This window comes from Prenolepis imparis, unplaced genomic scaffold (genome assembly GCF_030444845.1).
Source record: "Prenolepis imparis isolate NDT839.2.m4 unplaced genomic scaffold, iyPreImpa1.0 SCAF_9, whole genome shotgun sequence".
Taxonomy (NCBI): domain Eukaryota; kingdom Metazoa; phylum Arthropoda; class Insecta; order Hymenoptera; family Formicidae; genus Prenolepis; species Prenolepis imparis.
Window position 1 is genome coordinate 7,745,032 of NW_028141167.1, and position 20,121 is coordinate 7,765,152.

Genomic DNA, 20,121 nt, shown 5'->3' on the forward strand with positions numbered 1-20,121 from the left:
CGGATCTATTCGGATTCGTGTGTGTGTAGCGTGACAGAAGGCTGAAATAAAAGAGCGTTCTCTCGGACTCGCGTCGTCGAGTACCATGGAGTTTATCTCATTTTGTCCCTTCGACTTCAGAGTAACCGACATCAGGGGAAATCTTGTGGATTTTTCCTCACCTCTAGTAAAGATCTTCGTTTGGCACGATAATGAAATCGGAGAATCGAGTGTTTCGTGTGAAATATCCTTTTTATCCGTCTGTAATTTGTACATCGAAATCAGCTGAATAAAGCTATAATTTGTGATAATTAATGTTTAAAATAATAATATGTTATAAGAATTCAAATAATAATATGATGCAAATTGCAAATGATATAATACTTTAAACTCAATTAATATTTTTTGACAGAAATCAGCTGATTAAAACGTCAATTTGCTAGTTAAATTTTAAAATTATAGAGTATGTTATAAATAATATGTTATACTTAAAACTCGATTGATACTTTTTGACAGAAATCAGCTGATAACTGTCAAAAAATATTCATCGAGTTTAAAGTATTATGACATATTATTTATAACATATTATAATTTTAAAATTTAGTTAGTAAATTAACGCTTTAATCAGCTGATTTCGGTCTAAAAATATTAATCGAGTTTGAAGTATTATAATATATTATTTATATAAAACATATTATTTTAAAATTTAATTAGGAAATTACAATTTTAATCAGCTGATTTCTGTCAAAAAATATTAATGAAATTTAATATATTATAACATTATTTACAACATACAATTACTATTTTAATTTTTATAACATATTTTAAAATTTAGTTATTAGTAAATTAACGCTTTAATTAATTGATTTCTATCAAAAAGTATTAATCATGTTTAAAGTATTATATTTTATTTATAACATATTACTATTATAATTTTTATAACGTATTATTTAAAAATTTAATTAGCAAATTAACGCTTTATTAATTGTTTTTGACAGAAAACAATGTCAGTGACATGCCTTTTTTACAGAGAGATAAAGCATTTAACTTAGATTGACTCTCTTATATTGTTATTTTAAAAATTGACTTTTAAATTAATTTCCTATCATTATGGCGAGATCGAGTTTAAATTTTTATCTCAAATGTTTTTCTGAACATTTAAAAGATAACATATTGGTCAAGATAAATGAGATATTTATGAAGATATAATATAAGATAATTTTAGTTCGTCAAGTTAAATATTTTCTTTCATTTATTTTGAAAGCGAGCAATGAAAAGCAGAATTTTACATCGAAATATCTATTTCAAGAATATCATCAATTATATAATATATTTATCAGCAGCAGCAAGTATCGAATAAAGAAATTGCAATTAGCGAGCTATTTATCTCGTCGAAGAGATGAGCGTCGCGATAGTCCGGCTAATTGCCGAGATTTGTGATTCTGCGTAACCCGAAGTTTCTCTACAAGAAACGTAGTTTCCGCACGAGTTAAAGGTGTTCTTTTCGTTTTATGTTCCAGGTATCTTTCGTCTAATGCAGTGGCCTCTCCCGTCCGGCGAACTTTATGAAAACTCCGGTAAGTGTGGCGCGGATTCTCGCAATTTTCCCTCGTTACAGAATGATATATATCAACAAGCTTTGCGCAGACTAATGGCGAAGTGTTCCCTTCGTTTTCACGCGTCGCGCGCGCGCAAACTATCGGGAAACTGATGTTTTGTTTCCTCGGAAAATAGTTCGGTCTCGCGCTTCGCGATGCATCATACGCGTTATGCAGGAGACAAAGAGACGAAAAATGGTTTATACAATTTATATACCAAATTCCAATATAGGTTGAATGTTTTACGAAGGACGCATTTTTCTTCAAAATATTTTACGCAACTTATTCGTGTAAGGAAAAGACGTGTGCAATTTATACATCGGAAAATTTTACAATTGTTATTTTATAACTTTATAAATCGTATGTTGAGATGAATTATTTTACGTAAAATTTTACGTGATAGTAAATCAGTGGTGATCGCGTGTTAGAATAATGACTAACGTGATTCATAATCACTCGAGTATACCTAACGCGGAGTTTAAGAGGCGTCTCCGGGATAACTTCTTAGATTAGATTCTCACAGGCATGTCGCCAAATTCGCATTCTTGCACGGCCATTAAACGAAGCTCGCCTGTATAAGGCGCTTTTGATAAAGTCTCGCTACCGTTTCCCTGCCTCTCTACATGCCAAAGGCAGCCTCCGGTAATTAAGTCGGGCCCACAGCGACGTCGTCTTCCATTGTGCTGGGCAAATGGACTGTTTAGCCCGGATACATAACTCTATCCCCCTTTATTGTGCATGTACCGGCGCAATCGATCACCGACCTACATCTCTCAGTCCCTCGATCTTTCCTCCTAATCTTCCTCATTTTCCTCCGCAATTTCCCTTCTTCCACTCTCTTTGCCGATGCGCGAACCAGCTGCTACCTTTCTGCACCCTCGAGTATTGTCAAAATTTTGGTAGACATACAAAAACATTCTCTGTCGCGTCTAATTAATAATAAATAAATGTAATTTTGACGGAAATGATCTTGCGAAAAACATAATTACCTGGATTAATTTTTTCTCACCAAACGGAAACGACGAAATATATTTTTCTATAATTTTTGCAAATATTTTTCTCGTACAAGAAATGCGTACGGATTCGAATCTTCTAATGAAATTTGAAACAAACTCGTTCAGAATATAGGCTATCTTGTTTAATCGCGCGAGAAATGCCGATATCAGCTTCGCAATATGACACAGCTCAACAGACGGAGGTCGTCGATCGGCAAATACGACTTTTCGCGAAATTCGATCTACCATATACGAGAACGTCGGGCGGTCGACGTATATCCTCTCTCCTAATACGCGACGGTCGCGAGGAAACGAAACGAAAATATTGTTCCACGAAGAGACATTTTGGCGACGTTACGCGCCCCAACTCGTCTCTCTCCCCGCCCTTCACGAAACGTATCCAACTCGAGGGTGGAAAATCCAGCCGAAACGAATTCGCGAAAATCTTCTCCGGGGAATGGACGTCTCCGGAGCGCGCATCGCCTGCTCGAAGTTTTCTGTGCGAGAACTCTGACACCGGAGACACTTTAAAAACGTGCTCAGACTACCTGAGAGCGGGTATGCACTCCCGCGATAACGACTCGCTCGTGCTCGAACGGAGGAGGGAAAGAGAGTGGATTCCTTCATTTTTATTAATACGGAATTATACTTCCCCCCAGTCGAATTCATTCCTCTTCGCGAAAGACGCGTCGAAAATCGCATTCCCGCATTCGTGTCGCGAATGAGATTCATCTTTTCGTATGTTCATCGATGCACGTTCATTTCTGCGTCTTACGAATATAAGATTCATTTGTTACCTGCATAACATTTTAAAATATTATCAAGATTATATAATTCTCTAAATCTTGATTTGTGTGACAAACAATTTCACGGAGAATATTTTTTGACGATATCAGATTTTTATAATTAATGATGTAATTGTAATTGATGTATTTTAGTATGTTATGTATTTTAGTATGTTATTTTAAAATTTTTCTGCTAATTTTTAATTACCTTCTAATGATTAATTCATGAATTCTCTTATACCTAGTTGTGATTTAATATTTTACGGTTTAACGGCTGAAATATCTCACGAAGTTGATGGTGCTTGGTCATTAAACACGCAGTCTCTCCCTCATTTCTAGAATAATATTATCTCGTCCAGTATGACAAAGACACACGGTGTACTGTTACGATCGCGCGAAAAATCCAGTTTCGGCGAAAACTTTCGGCACATGGCGAACTCTCGTGACACATCGCGTATTTTCCGTACGTGACAGGAATGTACGCAACAAGCTCGGTTACAACTAGGCGACGAAAAAGTTTCGGATGGAAAGGATGATATTAATTATTACCGTTTCTCGTTAGCGCGAATATGCGATCGACATGGCGAGATGAACGTTGCCCTCGATCGTCACCTCGTCATTAAGCTTCTATCTCCTTTGTCTATCGATCAGGTCTCGGGAACCACCTGCCGCTTTCAGAGTCAACCTCGTTCCCGAGAAATTACACGATGTTCGCGGCAGATGCGCCGATGCATCGGTGAATAATAGCCTTCTCCTGGATGCGGAAAGGGTTGTCACGAAATCTCCAAACGATAAATTAATCCTGAGATTAATTAGCGACAAATAGAACCTACGTTTGAATCGCGTAGGTGAAAATAAACTCGTAATATTTATTATAAAAATAATTTGATTAATGAAAATGTGGAAATGATAGACGTATAAACCGATGTATAAAATTTCGTAAATAATTATTTTAAAAAATAGACTGGTTCACAAAGCCAGTAAATTAATTTTTACTTGGTTTTATCATTTCATATGCTTTAGTTCGAGAAAGGAAATAAAATACGATACACATAAATGTACACTTCTGTCTGTCGTTCGCATTGGTATAGAGCGAAACATTTGTCTACGCGGCGTCCTCATGATTTATGATGGTATTATTCGCACCCAGCTATCCTTTCAATAAAATAACATCGATATTCCTCGAGTGGCATTATTGAGACGAATTGTTTTCACCATATTGCTTCAACGTTGCATCGAGTACGCAAATTTTTCGTCCGTGCTCGTTCGATCGTCATCAATATCTAGCAATATCGGCATCTGTTCATTACTATTCATTATTATTGCTTACAAATGATGTAAATATATTGAAATGTTACAGTACGTATAAATATATGAGCGTATTTCGAAACATGCATACACAATACATCAAATAGAGATAAATATAAAATTTTAATATGACTAGAAATATAAGTACAATAACGTTAATCTTATTTTTAATATTTTTCTTTCTTTAAATTTTATTGAATTTTATTACTATTTCATATTACTACTTTCTCTTTGAATGTCATTTAATTAAAGTTTCAATAAGTGTAAATGCCGCATTAGATAAATAATATACTCGAAAACGATTAAGCATCAAGTATGCCGACACATTAAAAAAAGAATATTTTGTTGACAGTTATATCTTCTGCAAATTTCACAATTATCAGACAGACCAAACACGGATTTGAAAGTTGGCTGTGAAAGGGAAGCGGGCTTGACTTAATTTATTAGCAATTTGCGCGAAAACTAGATTTCCATTAGTACGCTTCACTCAAGTACACTGGCACATTATGCCGGCGTTTATACCTGTAATAACAATTTTCCCACTCGACATTTGCCATTAATTACAAATAAATGGCCACTTGATCCGCTTTAATTATAACGCAAGCATGACTTCTCTCTCTCTTGACAGCACAAGTTTCCACTCTTGTCTCATCAATAGATAAAAGTATGATTTCTATCGCATACTTTTTTTTATTATGCTTCAATAATATAAAGTAATTTTCTTCTTTCGTATTTTTTTACGAAGTTTTCCTTTTAAAGATTAATATGATAGAATACGATTTTTATGATGAAGATTATTATGCATCATGATGCTTAACCTGACGTTTATCAAGCATCTCTTAATCCATCTTGGTAATAACGCCAACCCCAATTTAAGTTCCCAAACAATTCCCAAGCTTCCTGCAAAACTTGGAAATCAGATTTCTGCCTACGTCCCAGGACGATTTGCGAAAATTTCGCAAAGTAATTCCCACGATAGTAATTCTGTCGACAAACGCCGTATCCCTTAAACTAGGTGTTTATTTCGAAAGTGACGAAAATCGAATTTGATAAGCCTGATATTACACACCTAATATTAAATGAATATTTTAAATCCTCTATATATAAAATGCAACAGAATTTGTTCAAAAAACTTTTTAATCGTATATTTTTTTATGTTAAATTCCAATCGACTTTCCTTAGCAAATAATTTTTGTCTCAACTTGTCAATGAATATCTTGATAATTAAACGTAAAATAAAAGATCCAGGAAAGAGCTTGTTGAAGAGTCATTTCTCGGCAAAAGTTTTTTTTTTCTCGGGATAAAAATTTTAAAATCCAATCCTCTCATCCGCGTACGAGCCAATTGTCGTAAGAACCGAGCCGGGATTGCGGCCAACAGTTCGGCACACTCTCTCCACGCGGAAATGAGAATAGTTAGGAGTTTTCGGCCGGCTGAGGGCTGGTCGGATTAATCTGCATATTATCCGCGGCGGGGCCATTTGCATTCCCGGGACGGAATACCTGCAGTGCCCGACGTCTTCCGTCGCGTGGCGACGACGTGCCAACGATCCCGTAATGATCGCAATGACAGATGCGGTCGCGGTGCGGTCGTGTCACACGTGCGTAGAAGGCCTCTGAGTGGTAGTTGAAAGATTAAATTAACGTATTAAGCAACACTGATAATCCGTCGATATATAGAGAAAGAGAGAGAGAAATTTGCAGATACTCAATTAAAATATAAAAGAAATATATTACGCATTTGTTTACAGTCATAAATCATATCACAAAAGATCATAAGCTTGGTCAAAATCTAATCTTTTCGACATACCGGAATGACGTTTCGCGTGATTTTTCCGCGCCAAATGCTTTTCCGCTCGTTCACTGTCACTCGTCTTATCGCGCGTATTTTTCATTCGGTGTGTCAAATCCCTCCGCTTGTCGCGATCTCGCTTGGTCTTTGTTCTAGAATTCCCTTGTTCTTTTTATTCCTCCTGTGACTCTTTCCTCCGCGCACATTTCTTCAATTTCCCCGGCGGATTAGAAGCTCAAAGCGCGCCGTATTCTTTGGCGTCATTCGTGTCTGTTTCGCGGCGGGACAAACTGTTCACCGTTTTCCTCGAGCGTAAATTTATGGTCAACCGCTGGCAAACTAGCCAGAAAAGCGGAAGAGAAACGCTAAGACCCTGATCACTTTACGTGGAGAATTAATATCGTCGTATACATAAATATCTCTCGATAAAAAGATTAAAATTTTAAAAAATTGCAAGAAATTTAATTTAGGTACAATCCAGAAAAAATACAGTTTAAAATTATTAATTTAATCTTTTATTGGAAGGCAATTTAACAAAAATAAATATTTAGAATTTTCTCGACTTTTACATCTTAAAGTTAAAATGAGGAAGTTTGCTTTATATTTATTAGTCATTGACCGATATAATGAATCGGTACGACGAAACGAAAGAGTTCAGTAATAAGAAATTAATTTCCGCGATCGCGTTTCTTTCTGCGAAGTTATTGGAGAACCGATTCGTGCTTTTCATGTAATTACTGGTAGACGAGGAAGAAGCCATGATATCGATTAAAACGCTCGATGAATTTTTCGAAGAGTCGCGAGTCGCATTAAAATGTCAAAGCGAAAGCAAACTCTCTGCCAACTCTGCCAACTCTGCTTTTCCCCTTAAATCTCTTTTAAATTTATTTTCTCACTTTAAAAAATCGAGCCAAACTTCTTGTGCCACAAAATATAAAAAAAAACGTGACTCGAGATTCTATTAGAGCGCTCGATTTCTCTTTGTGGTCTTTGCGAATCTTTTAAGAGAGCGAAGATAGAGCGCGGTTATCTCTTGCTTGTTTATGATTTAAAGTATAAAGTTTAAAAAAACTTAAAAGAATTATAGAATACCATAAAATATAATTTTTTAGAAAACAATTTAATATTGATGAAAATTTTTTTAAGAAAAATAGCAATGATTCTACAAAATAATTATTGCACTCGTAGATATAGTAAAAATAAATTTTATTTACGTTGGAAAATAACATTAATAAATCGTAAAATAAATTGTGAGAATTTTATAGAGAAAAGGATATAGAACACAATTTTCATTCAAAGCAGAAAATCAATTCCAGTTATAAAAATGTACATTATTTGAAGTTATACGCGGTTCAGTTAAAAGTTCGTAACGACTTAAAAAAAAACACATTTTGGAGAAAACGACATTGTATATCTTTGTTAGAATAGAAAGTGTATAAGAGAATGGCACTTTTCGCCCGAGACAGTAGAATTTTTTAAACTTCGCGAACAATACAACCGGCGAATTCGGCGCTTTCGCGTTGTCGCGCGCCGTGGATTAACCTCGTTACTGCCGCCGTATTAATAAAGCGAGGGTGTAAAAGCGGCGGATTATAAAACTGTCCGCGACGGATTTGCAGGCGGGCGCGATTATTACAGTCGGCAGCGAGCTTTTATGCGGGAGTAAGCATCATCACGGCCATTTCTGCAAAAGCATCTTTGCACTTGATGGGTTGGTCTAATTATCGTTGTTAGGATAAAGATGTTAGCTTAATAGACTGACAGCCACATTCACGAAAATAGGTAGAATGAAATAATCCAGGAAATAATGTTGCTAGTCTGTAGTAAAATGGACGATAAAATACTATTTTAAAATTAAGAAATACGAATAGGCATCTCTCTTGCAATTTGTACAAGATTATTAGATTTGTTTTGATTTTGATTTACGCGCCACATATAGCATTATTCAATGAAAATTATATGACTATATTTATCACTAAATATAGAGTGCAAACACGAACAATTGTTGTCATATGTAAATGTATCAATCTGTCGCATGTTCAATGTATTACACTATATTTATTCGTAGCTCTAATGAGACAACTGATGCATTAATATATAATGAGCTAGATGGACTATGAGCAATTAAATCTAATTTCGATCGATTGACTACATAATTAATAAATTCAATTCCGAATTATTCACCCTAGTGGCTTCTCGTAAACCACTAATCACAGATTATGCATGTATTAGCAATATAATTTTGAAACATACATTTTCTCTCCTCTTATTTAATTATGATTTGCAGGACTTTAAGCAATTTCGACTTTTTCTATTGAAATATGATCGGATATTATTTTTTCTAAATTAGTAATCCTTTATCCCCTATATTTTTCCTGAATGTTCTCAAAGATACACAACCTCGTTAGTCGAGATGGAACGGTCTCTATCCTTGACGTATGATAATTCTAACGAAAATTCAAATTTTGATGCGGGCATCAGAATGGCGGACGACAAGAGTCGAGCGAGAGTATCTTTCATCGGAACTCTCGCGGGTGTCATCCTGGCGGCGAACCCGCCCGAATTCTCCGACAATTTTGGGGAAACCTCTTAGCCACGTGGGACATACGGGTACCTGAGTTTCCTCCACGTTCTCGTTTTGAGAACCGTAAACTAAAACAAGCCGCCGTGTCCTCTCTGTCTTCTCCGGAGTGTGACGAAGTGCTCTAGAGTCCGTTCTCCTCTCCTTATGTCCAAACTCTTCCTCTTCAACGCCTCTCTTTCTCGGTCCATGTCCATCCTTTTCCCTATCCCCCTTTGCGCTTTTCATCTGCGATCCCCACGAGATTACCTTGATTGTTGCGCAAGGTGGCAAGTTTCCAACATTCCGCATTAACACAACTTCCACATCATTAACTTATCGTCATTTATTATATGTCGCGATTTAATTAACACTTATAAACCCGCGTCGAAGCTAATATCGAAGTTCCATACTGTATTTATTAACTACTTGAATTTGCGAAGCTCAAAGTTGCGTTTGCTACTATAGACGAGTATTTTCAATTTATATTTCTCGATAAGTCTCAATAAGATCGCAAAAATCTCATTTACGTCAATTTCGGAAGGAATGACTCATCCTGACAAAGGCATCTTATTTAACACGATTTAGATAACGCGTAATTCATTATTCGCTTTTTATTAGATTTCCGATTTGCGATTCTCATCACTCCCGCCGTCAAATTATTCGCTCCTTCCCCTCCCTATTCTCTCGTCGGATTACTGTTCCGTCCATTAAAAATCTCCAAGCCCGAGAATAAACGTGATGGCGCACCTCGGGATCGTTCAATTAACGAAGCAATCGTCCGCATCGTCGCTTCCGCCCGCGGTCTATTACCGGTCGTTGCAAAAACACGAGGCGCATAATCGCGACGCGGGCTCGAAGATCGATCCTATCCTAAAATAACGCAACCCCTCGGAAGGCGCCCCTGCGAATAAAGCGATTTTCGAACGACAAGTGATGAGCAGCAGCGCACGTGTAAAGACTCGTTTAGATTCTCGTTTAAAGCAATTTTTTTGATACGCTACGATAATGGTTCTCATTGTTTATGGTTACAATATGTGTTGCGAAAGAACACAACAGCTGAAAATAAAATTTTAAAAATACGACGTGCTCGCAGACGGAAAGGGAGAAGAGGAGGGAGGAGAGCGAGGTCAATTACGATCGAGCGAATTCGTGGGAGGCTCAAAGAAAATGCGATGCGGCGGAAACGAAGGTTTAATCTCGGTTATATGAACGGCGATAGGTGCGAAGCGTTACGATGGCACCGGGGGATGCACAAAAGGTGTCGGGATGGACTGCATTTTATCGGGGTGGGTTTTCACAGGGTTTGGTGGTAGTCGGTCGACTGCGCGAGTTTGCGGCCGACAGCATGAATGTTTGATGGAGTGAGCCGACGGATCGGAAGTACCGGAGAGAGTCATCTCTCTTTCTCTATCTATCCATCTATATCTCTCTCTTTCTCGCCGTCCGATATTACCCGCGATAACGTCACTCGTCGATCAAATAAAGGGACTTGGCGCGGCGAGAGGGCCGGCACAGAGGGTCGAGGAAGGGATGGGGGTTTAAAGTGACGGACAGGTTACAAGGTTGGAGGCGCGCAGAGCCGTGATTCGTTTCCGTGAGGGGGTGGCTTTCTCGTAGGATTCGGAGCTTAAATTCATCGCTTTCTCGCTCTCTGTTTCTCCCTCTTTCTCTCTCGCGTTCCTTGAAATTCATACGAGTCTAATTCACTCTCCGGTCGAGCGTACGCGAAGTAACTCCCTATCGATCGTCGCGTCGTGGAAACGTGTATTTTCTGTTCGCGAATTAAAACGGTTCGCCGCGCGCGCGGCGCTTCGTTACTGTTTACCCTGACCGAGTTTTTTTCACAGTTATTTTTTTTTATTCTTTGCTCTCTATGTACTACATGTATGTGTGTGTATGTGTGTGATAAAGGGAAAGCGATATTCGGAATATCTTCTATCGTTCCTCGTAACTACGTTATTTCATCGTAATTACGTTCTAATTATCCAAGATAGACTCCACCGCATAGGTATAAGGGTACGTTGTTCGTCGTCGTTCTCCTCTTTATAATAAAGACGGTAATTTCTGGGATGGTTCACGTGATTACGTTTTATGCTCCGATAGCATAACAATAATGCATAATAGATATAAGGATAAGTAACCGTTATTTTGTTAACGCGATCTTCCTTAAATATACACTGATGTTATTATAGTTTGAGAGAAACGAAGATTGTATCAATAAATTTCAAATATAACAGGTAATATAACGTTTTATAACCATGTCGTATCTGAGTAATTATGCTGTGAAAATTCTGTTGAAACTAAAACTTCGAAATTATTTCTTTCAATATTAAAAAAAAAGAAGTCCTTTTATTACTGTAAAGTCACTTCTGTTGGCGTAATCTTATTTTACGACATTCAAGCCATAGAGCAATCTTGTATGTACTTTTAAGTTCAAATAACTCGTTTATTGCATTTCTAAAGACAAGTCTTTCTCTACGTTATAAATGAAAACAAAATTTATCACATTTTTTTGTGGGTTTCTTTTTTATAAACAGTATTTTTTATTTATTTTTCTTTTTGACGTAATTTTTTTGTTCATGGTTTATATTGTATATTTCCTATACATTGTGTGTTGTGTGTGTGTTCACAATAGACTGCGTAACGCTGCATGCGTGTAAAAGACGGAAATACTTTTTTTTACACATTCGTCATCATGCGTAGCTTCGCATTGCCGACTTGATTTTATCCCGGTAAAAAAAACGCGATTTTAGTCTCCGTTAATAGATCGCGAGAATTTCCGCGTGGCAACGAGTTGGGCACCACTGGACTGGCGCCAGGTTGGCTGGAACCTGACACGCGATCAATCAACCTGCTGCCTTGTCCCCTGGTTGGGTTCACTTCGCTTCGAACCTCCTCACCTGAGCTTGAATTCGCATTCCCGACACGATATATGAACTTCCTGCAACGGAAAGATCGAGACAGAATTTGCGACTGAAATATCGATTGATATGCTGATGCGCGTATAAACAGTGTAACAAAAATGTGCAAATTATGGTATTATAAAGAAAAACAGAGGGGTGAATTAATATATAACACTTATATGAGAACACTTAAAAAGAATATTAAGAAAACTTACAAAGAAAAAGGTATTAAAAATATAAAGAACTTTATCTTGTATAATGATCATTGACATTTGAAATAAGAATCAACATTTACGGTGATAAAATTGTCTCTTAAATTATAGTCGAAATTATTATACTCGAAATTATTAAGGTAACACCTATATATTTCGGTCAGCATTTTTTTAGAGCAATATAGCAACTGTTTCGTTAAAAAAAAAATGGAATTTACATGGAAACAGAAATTTGCACGAAATGGAACGGCAAGGTTTTATAGAAGCGTAGTTCGATGATGCATCAAATACATTTGAATTTATATTGGGCACCAGCTACTGCCTTCACAATCGTCCCTTTCCCCCTTCTTTCTCTTTCCAATCGTCTCTAGCAAACCATGTAAATCCTCATGTAAATTCTCCTTTCGAGGGATAACCTCGACTCACTCGCAAATCCGATTGCCGAGCTATTGCGGTATCAAAAGCCATTTTCATATAATCTGCGATTCGTTGATAGCCGATACTCGCATATACACATCAGAGATATTATTGTTTATATTATTAATTTCATATTTCTGTGGAGAATTCGATATTGTCAAGCAGAGTGATCGCGCACGTATATTGATTATCTATCGATTTTTTTATAATTACGAAATCAACTTTGTGTGAGCCTTCTTTTATATACTTTGACAATTTCACAAAGTCATTATTGTAGAAGAAAGATATTAATTATGCGCTGCTGTCAACTCTATAATGTATAGACTAGAACATTTTAAAATAAGTCACTTATCGCGATACCAACTTAATCAGTTATCTTTTATAGAAGAAATAATTATTAATAATTATCTTTAATAGATAAATTAATAATATATAAATTTCTCGAAACGAATTTAATTGAATTTTAAGATAACGGAAACCCCCGAGAAAAGGGAAAGAGGGAGAGGGAGAGAGGGAGTGAGATGAAAGCAGTAGTTTCCCTTCTGTCCATGAGAAAATGAATATCCTCGAGACTTCGCTTGTGCGGATAAAGGTTAACCACGACAAGATCACCGTGTCAGATTACATAAACTGTTGTGTCCTGATCCTGTAGAGCGCGGCCGTTGCGTGTCCTGCGGAACCTGCGTCGTCTGCGTCGAGCAAAATCTCATTTGGCCGAAGGGCGAAGGGCACGGGCGAAGGACCGGGTATACGCGGAGTTGTATAGTACATGTAGAGGCGTATCTAGAGACGGGATAAAATTACGTTGAGTTTGTCGGCTTTACGAGCAAACGCCCGGCGACACGTCGACGTGCGGTCGGTGTAACAAGCAGAAACCAGTAAATTACGTCTCGCCTTACTTGAGCCGCGGTGTGATGCACACGACGAGCTCCATTTTAACTTAGGACGCTCGTGTGTACCACGGCTATTCTTGGTTAAAACTTTAACGACACCCAGTCGTACAACGGGATTTAAACTGTGATAGAAAAAACGTCCCCCTACGACAAATTACTCAAATTGCGAAAATGTAGATAATAAAAATTGTTAGATTATAGAAAATCGCGAAGAGCAATTAATAATAAGAAATTATTACTCGGAAAAAGTGGAAGAAAAATAAAGAATAGCGAAAACTGCGTCTCAAAGGCCTGGCAAAATTTTCCAGGCGAGATAATAAAGAATCGATAAGATGATATACACATATGTATACACATATGTATACACACATGATACGACACGTGTACATACACATACATATGCAGATTGTCAATAGCGCTTTTGCGTCACTCGAAAGAGAAGAGAAATATTACGGAATTCTTTTATTTTATACGACGCGTCTTCGGTAAGGGGCGAATGGAATCGATTCGCGCGATCGCGCTCGTAAAGTACACGCTAAACAAAAAAAGTAATCCCTTTTAAAGCGAACGAGCGAGAGTGCCATGCGCATTTTACGTCGATCTCGGGTGCATTCCGGAATGTTTTATCTGAGACACAGAGAGCCTGTTCATTTTCTCCGAAGACATTCGCCAAAACATGGGTGGGATCTTCTGCGCGGGCGGGATAGGGGCAAGTAGCCATTTGCATTCAAATCAAAATTCTTAATGACGAGATTCTTGTCGGCAGAGAGCCGACTTCGATTCAGAAGATTCCGTCGGTTCGCAGCAGGTTGAAAAGGGAGGTCGTTTCCGCCCCTAATGTAATCAAGCAGCAAGGGGAGCTCTAGAGTGAAAAATTCGTTCCCAAGATCTCCGACGGCATGTCCCGTTCGCTTCCTTGAGTAACGTCGTATATTTCTGTCTCTCTCTCACATTATTATTTTTATTATTACATTAAAATTATAATTTGGTAACTCGGATAAAACCATGATCTCAAAGCACATTTTTATAAAATGAGATTAAACATTAAAATTAATTAACGAGTAGTAAAGTTGTTAAATGTTGAATAGTGAACAGTGCAGCGCTAAATTAATATGTAATAATTGTTGCTTTAGCAATAATTCATAAATGCGTGGGCAGAGTGAATTAATCCGTCATAGCAACGATAAAAACGTAATTAAAATTTTAAGCCACATATACGACGAATGGTTGAAAAAATAAACATGCAACAACATTCTGAATAATTAACCTTCTGTTAAATCTCTCTATAGCCCACATAATATACCGTAATATACTTTATATATACTTCGATGGGTGTGATGTAATTTTTGTTAATTTATCAGAGAAGTGATGAGTGAATACGATTTATAAGTATCGATGCAAAATGTCATCTCATTTATTCATTTCGGATTTAATTTATATACCGATATATGCGCGATGAAAAAATTTGTTCATGAAAAAAAAAAAAGATTACAATGATTACAAAACTTAAATGTCATCATTGAATTTTTTATCCGGCAGATTTTAAAAACTATTAATTAAATATAAATTCCAGTTTTTTAAAAATTTATGTATTTAATCTTTCTTGCACTTTTATTAAATTTAATTTTACTGTAGTTATTTATTGAATAAAATTCTTTATAAAATAGGCTGAATAAATATCTATTCAATTAAATTTATCTCTCAACAATTGTCGATATTTTTTTAATCTCTATGAAAAACGATTCCACACTATGAAAAGTAAATTGATTAAAAATCATCAGCACGCATTTATAAATAAAACGCTCATTAAATGAAATTCCAATTGCTTTAATTAATTGTTCGACGGTCATCGAATATTTCTCTTTGTCCGCTATTCGAGAGTACCATCAAAGCGCCCTTTGTACTTCCGAGTCCCGTTCCCGACAATTTCATCTTGATTATCATCGCGCTCGTCCCTTCGTACTATCGAAGCACCAAGGAAGATCCAAATGGAATTCATCGTGAAACTCGCGTCGGGTTATTGTAAGGCTCGAAGGGCGATATCGCGCGCGATCTATCTGACTTAAGTTTACCGTTTATAAGCCTTCTCCGTGGTGTTCGCGATTCTCCAAAGCCAGGTGATATCGAGTTCCTCTCTCAGATTTTCACGAGTATACTTACGATCGAGATTGCGACCGGTAACGATGAGGCGACGATGTTTACCCAGACGTCGAGGATGGAAACGATTCTCCAGGATTCGCGTGTACGTGCTCGAGGACTCTTTACAGTTAAGCTCATGCTGCTGCGTCGTGTGTGCGACTTCTTTCCGGTCTTAATCGCGCGAGTGTCGCAGAAATCGACGAGACCGCCCGCGCGAAATGCACTTATTATGCAAAAATGCATAAATCCGCGGATGAAAACTTAACAGATCAATTATCAATTTTTATTTTTTTTTTAATAAAATGTATCAAGCTTTTATTTCTTCTTTATTTATTTGCTTTAGAGCACAACTTTTGGTATTATCTTAATAAATGCTTTATATCATGAAGAGAATAATTACTTTAACTCACAAACATCGGACTATAAGATAAATAGCGTCGTGAAGATTAAACTCGTGAAAATTCGCGTCACTACTTAAGTATTAGCGGAAGCGCTGTTCACTGTAACTTACATTTAACTTTTCGTTAGTTTTACGTGATCGCACTTTTAATCCTTCTCACAGAAGTTTCAAGTGTGTGTGCGTGTGCATGTGTGTATTCCGAAGAAAATATTTTTAAGGAGTAAAACAATTCACATCGTCAGTTAAAATTTATTACATTCGAAAACTCAGTTTCTCATCCTTTACAAGCATCCCGCGGCGTCAAAGAATGGACGTGAAACCGCACTTTGAAATAATATAGAACCGCGGTTAATCCGCGGCGACCGCAGCGAGATGGTTCGCGGTCGCGGAATAGTTCTTCGAATTCCGCGTAAAATTTTTAGCGGGGACCTCCGCGGCAAGACCCATAAATCACGGCCCGTTTTCCGCGTGGTGGTTAAGACCGGTGTTTAAGGCCGCTTTATGAATGGCCATATGGCGAGGCGGAACGGATATCTCGTGCCGAGCGGTCGTACGTTTCGCGCGAGCATTCCGGCAGGAGGGTAGAGAGGTTGTTCCAGTTTCGGTACAAGCGAGAGGGTATGGACTACGATAACGAGGATGACTACCGCGGCGCCCGTACGTCTGCCGTCCCTGGTCGATGCCTTCTTCCCACTGCTCCCCGTCTCTTTTCTGCGGAAAGTTGCCAGTACCGGTATCGCGATATTCCCGGTCGGTCGTGATTCATTCCGCTTAGTAATAGCGCAATTCCGCGCGAATTGCTCGCGCGAATTCGGTTCGTGCAAATCGCGTGCGAGTAACGAGGGGAAGAGTTTTAACCTAGCCAGACACACACCCTGGTCTTTATCTATGATAATAATTAGAGCTTTCGCTTCGCGCGCACAGATACGAATTTGTTTATATCATATACGCGCTCATTAAAAATATCGGATTAATTTCAATGTACGTGAGACAATTTTTATCATTTGTGTCACAATCGCGATTAAAAATTTCATAAAATTCAATTTTTTGGGGTTATTTGTGTATGTCTTTTGCAAATTTTTATGTGTTTGGCAATTATAATAATATGATATCTTTTAGATTTTTGCACAGATATTTACATAAATTAAATCAACATTGTCTATTTCCGTGATTGTATGGAATAAACCTGCATAAAACAGCAATGACATATGACAAAAAAATAAGAGCGTGGAATGAACAAAAAACGAACGTTAATTGTAATCATACGTCGCGTTTAAATGCGTTTCCATTTCGATGTTGCAATACGCGCAAATATCACGACGTATTGACAAACGGAAATGTATTGCTAATATTTGCGTTTGCCGCGCTAACCAATTTGATACATGTTATCAGACCGAAATCGAAACAGTATTTAATATCGATAATTGAAACTTTCGGATTTTACGATTATATTGTGGGAAACGTGTGCATATATGTGCGTGTATGTATATATACACATATATATTTCGCAAATATCAACAAATAAATTGAATCGAAATTTATTATATACAATATATCATACAATTATTAACAAATATTTAGTAGGAAATTATATGTAATATATGTGTCATCGAATTTTTAAATATATGACTTGATAAATCATTGATTAAAATCGAAACTGGGACTAGTATAAATCATGTAATGATGTTAGATCAATTTTCGTATAATAGACTCCAATGTCGATTTAAAAAAAAAAATGAAGGTTATAGATAACAATGTGAAAATTGACATGTCCTGAATATCTATCTTAATCGCTCTGTTAAATCATAGAAATGCAATGTTATTCGTTTCTATTTGCGATGCATTTGATGCAATTCAGATCGATCGTTCAATCTGTGAACCAGAAAATTATGCAGCTTCGATTTCGTGCGATGCCATTCTGACTACGAGCATTTTCCATGACACAAGGATGCGATCTGAAAAGCGGGAGAAATGGGCTTTTCTCTCTTACGATAATCCACGCGATTTTTCCAACGTGATATTGCGTGCACGTGCGTAGCTAACGCGTATTTTGCATTTTGATCTTCCTCAAAGATTTTTTTTAGACAGAAATGTACATATATTTTTCGAAATATGCTTGGAAATATATGTTTTCGTTGAACCTTTTTATTTATGTTCTGTATAAAACCGTAAGTTTCGCTCACCATTATTAGGTCGTTATTTTTTTTCTCATGTGCAAAGAAAGAGAGTCGCAAATGATACGAATGATAGCGTTCGTCATCGCCGGGAAGAACTCTGAATTACGGTGTAATATCGCGAGCAAATTCCAGTCATGCGCTATACAAATGACATTACACATGTCTGCTCTCCCCTAAGTAATTTCTACGACGGCGATGACACACGCGGAATCCCCGCGACCTCATAAGCCAGAGAGAGTGTTATGCCGCTTGCTCTAACAAATACTCTGGAAGGATTTCGCCGTGATAATTTCGTCGTGTTTACCGTCCGTTGTGCTCGCATGATCTTCGATTTTCCGCGAGGGATAACAGCGTCGTTCCCCGTATCGCTATATACGCCGCTGCACGATGCCGCGAATTCCGATCCAGAATTTCAGGGACGCCAAAGTTTGGTGGGAATTTCTCGCGACATAATCTCAAGCCGCATGAAATGTAATCTCGTGCGATGGGAATTCGTGCGTAGGCGATCGGATTAACGAGCGAGATGTTTTCGCTGTACGTGTCTTACCTCTGATACGTCATACTCATTGTTAGCAAGGAAATATGTGTCTGGGTACACCCAGGAATGTATCTCTGATGCATTGTCGATCTTCCTTGACATATAACATAGTTCTTCCATTGTTTCGAAGCATGTTCTTATTGACGAAAATTTGTTTGAAATATTTCACAATTGATTGTATATACAGGGTGTCCGGTGGTTCGCGTTTCACCTGTCGTAGGTAGATTCCTAGGATCATTTGGAGACGATTTTTCCTCAGCGAAAATGTCGAGGGAGGTCATCATTTTTTGCATGTTCCCAATTTTTGTCATCATGTATCTTTGTAACTAAGTCTTAAATTAAAATTCTATTAAAGTAAACTCTATCTGAAATTAACTGAAGAATGTGATTTTGTTAATATTTTATTTCCACAAGGCTTAGTTTGTGAAAAACCCTTTATTTTCAATCGCTTATTACTCGAAAATTATTGGTGCCTCGACATTTTCGCTGAGGAAAAATTGTCTCCAATGATCCCAGGAATCTGTTCACGACAGGTGAAACGCGAACCACCGGACACCCTGTATATATATTTTTTTTATCAGATTGTCAGATCATATTCCATTAATAAAAATTAAAATTGTATTAAATTTTAACTTTAAAAGAAGAGCTTTTATACATAATTAAAAAAATAGTTTAAATTGTGTCTTTCTTTCTCTTTTTTCTTAAATATTCTTTTTTTATTTATAACATATTAAATAAATAAATCAAAGTTATAACAGTCAATTATAAGTGCTATATCTTAATTTTTTAAATCGTTTTTCTTTTAATGCTTAATTGTTAAAATTTTTTAATTTATGACGCATAGAAATAAAGTCAAATTTATTTGCTGGGTGATCCCCTAAAAGCTGTCAATTCTCATCTCCCATTTATCACTGCCGGGCGCATAGGGTGCTTATCACAGCGTTGTCGCCGTGAGATCACTCGATGCATCGCGTCGAGTGATGGTCGGCTCCAGGGGAATGCCTCCTTCCATTGGATCACTTCCGGTTTTCCGTCTGTCACACTCCATTTGCGCCGTTTCAGTGCCGCATTGTCGGTGTCCACGACCAAATGTGTCCGCGTATCCTCTCTAACAATAAGAACATTCTCAAAAAATTCCGCGATTTGTGTGACACTTTTCTTCACGTCGTCTATCACGAATTCCTTGTCTACTATATGCATGAGAAAATGGTGCGTGAATTTAACTGCTTGAATGCTGAGTGTATTGCTGAGAAGATACATCGGGTAATAATTAAGAATATTTTTTCTGAATTTTATTAGAGATTAGTAACGTGCAAGCAATGTGTATTGATAGAAAACAATTTGAAAACGACTGCTTTTTATTCTGTGTTTATTTATAATATTGAATTTTCTTTTTATATATTTGTGATAAGTATTCACACAA

At 37.2% G+C, this 20,121-nt stretch overlaps 1 protein-coding gene across 1 annotated transcript in view; it reads left to right on the forward strand.

The window, feature by feature from the left end:
• The window catches only part of LOC145940355 (protein Fe65 homolog), a 151,191-nt gene that overhangs the window by 24,041 nt on the left and 107,029 nt on the right, over positions 1-20,121 (forward strand). Inside the window, exon 2 of the mRNA XM_083045412.1 lies at positions 1,500-1,556. The gene's annotated coding sequence lies outside the window, so the exon portion shown is untranslated. The remainder of the gene's footprint in view (positions 1-1,499; positions 1,557-20,121) is intronic.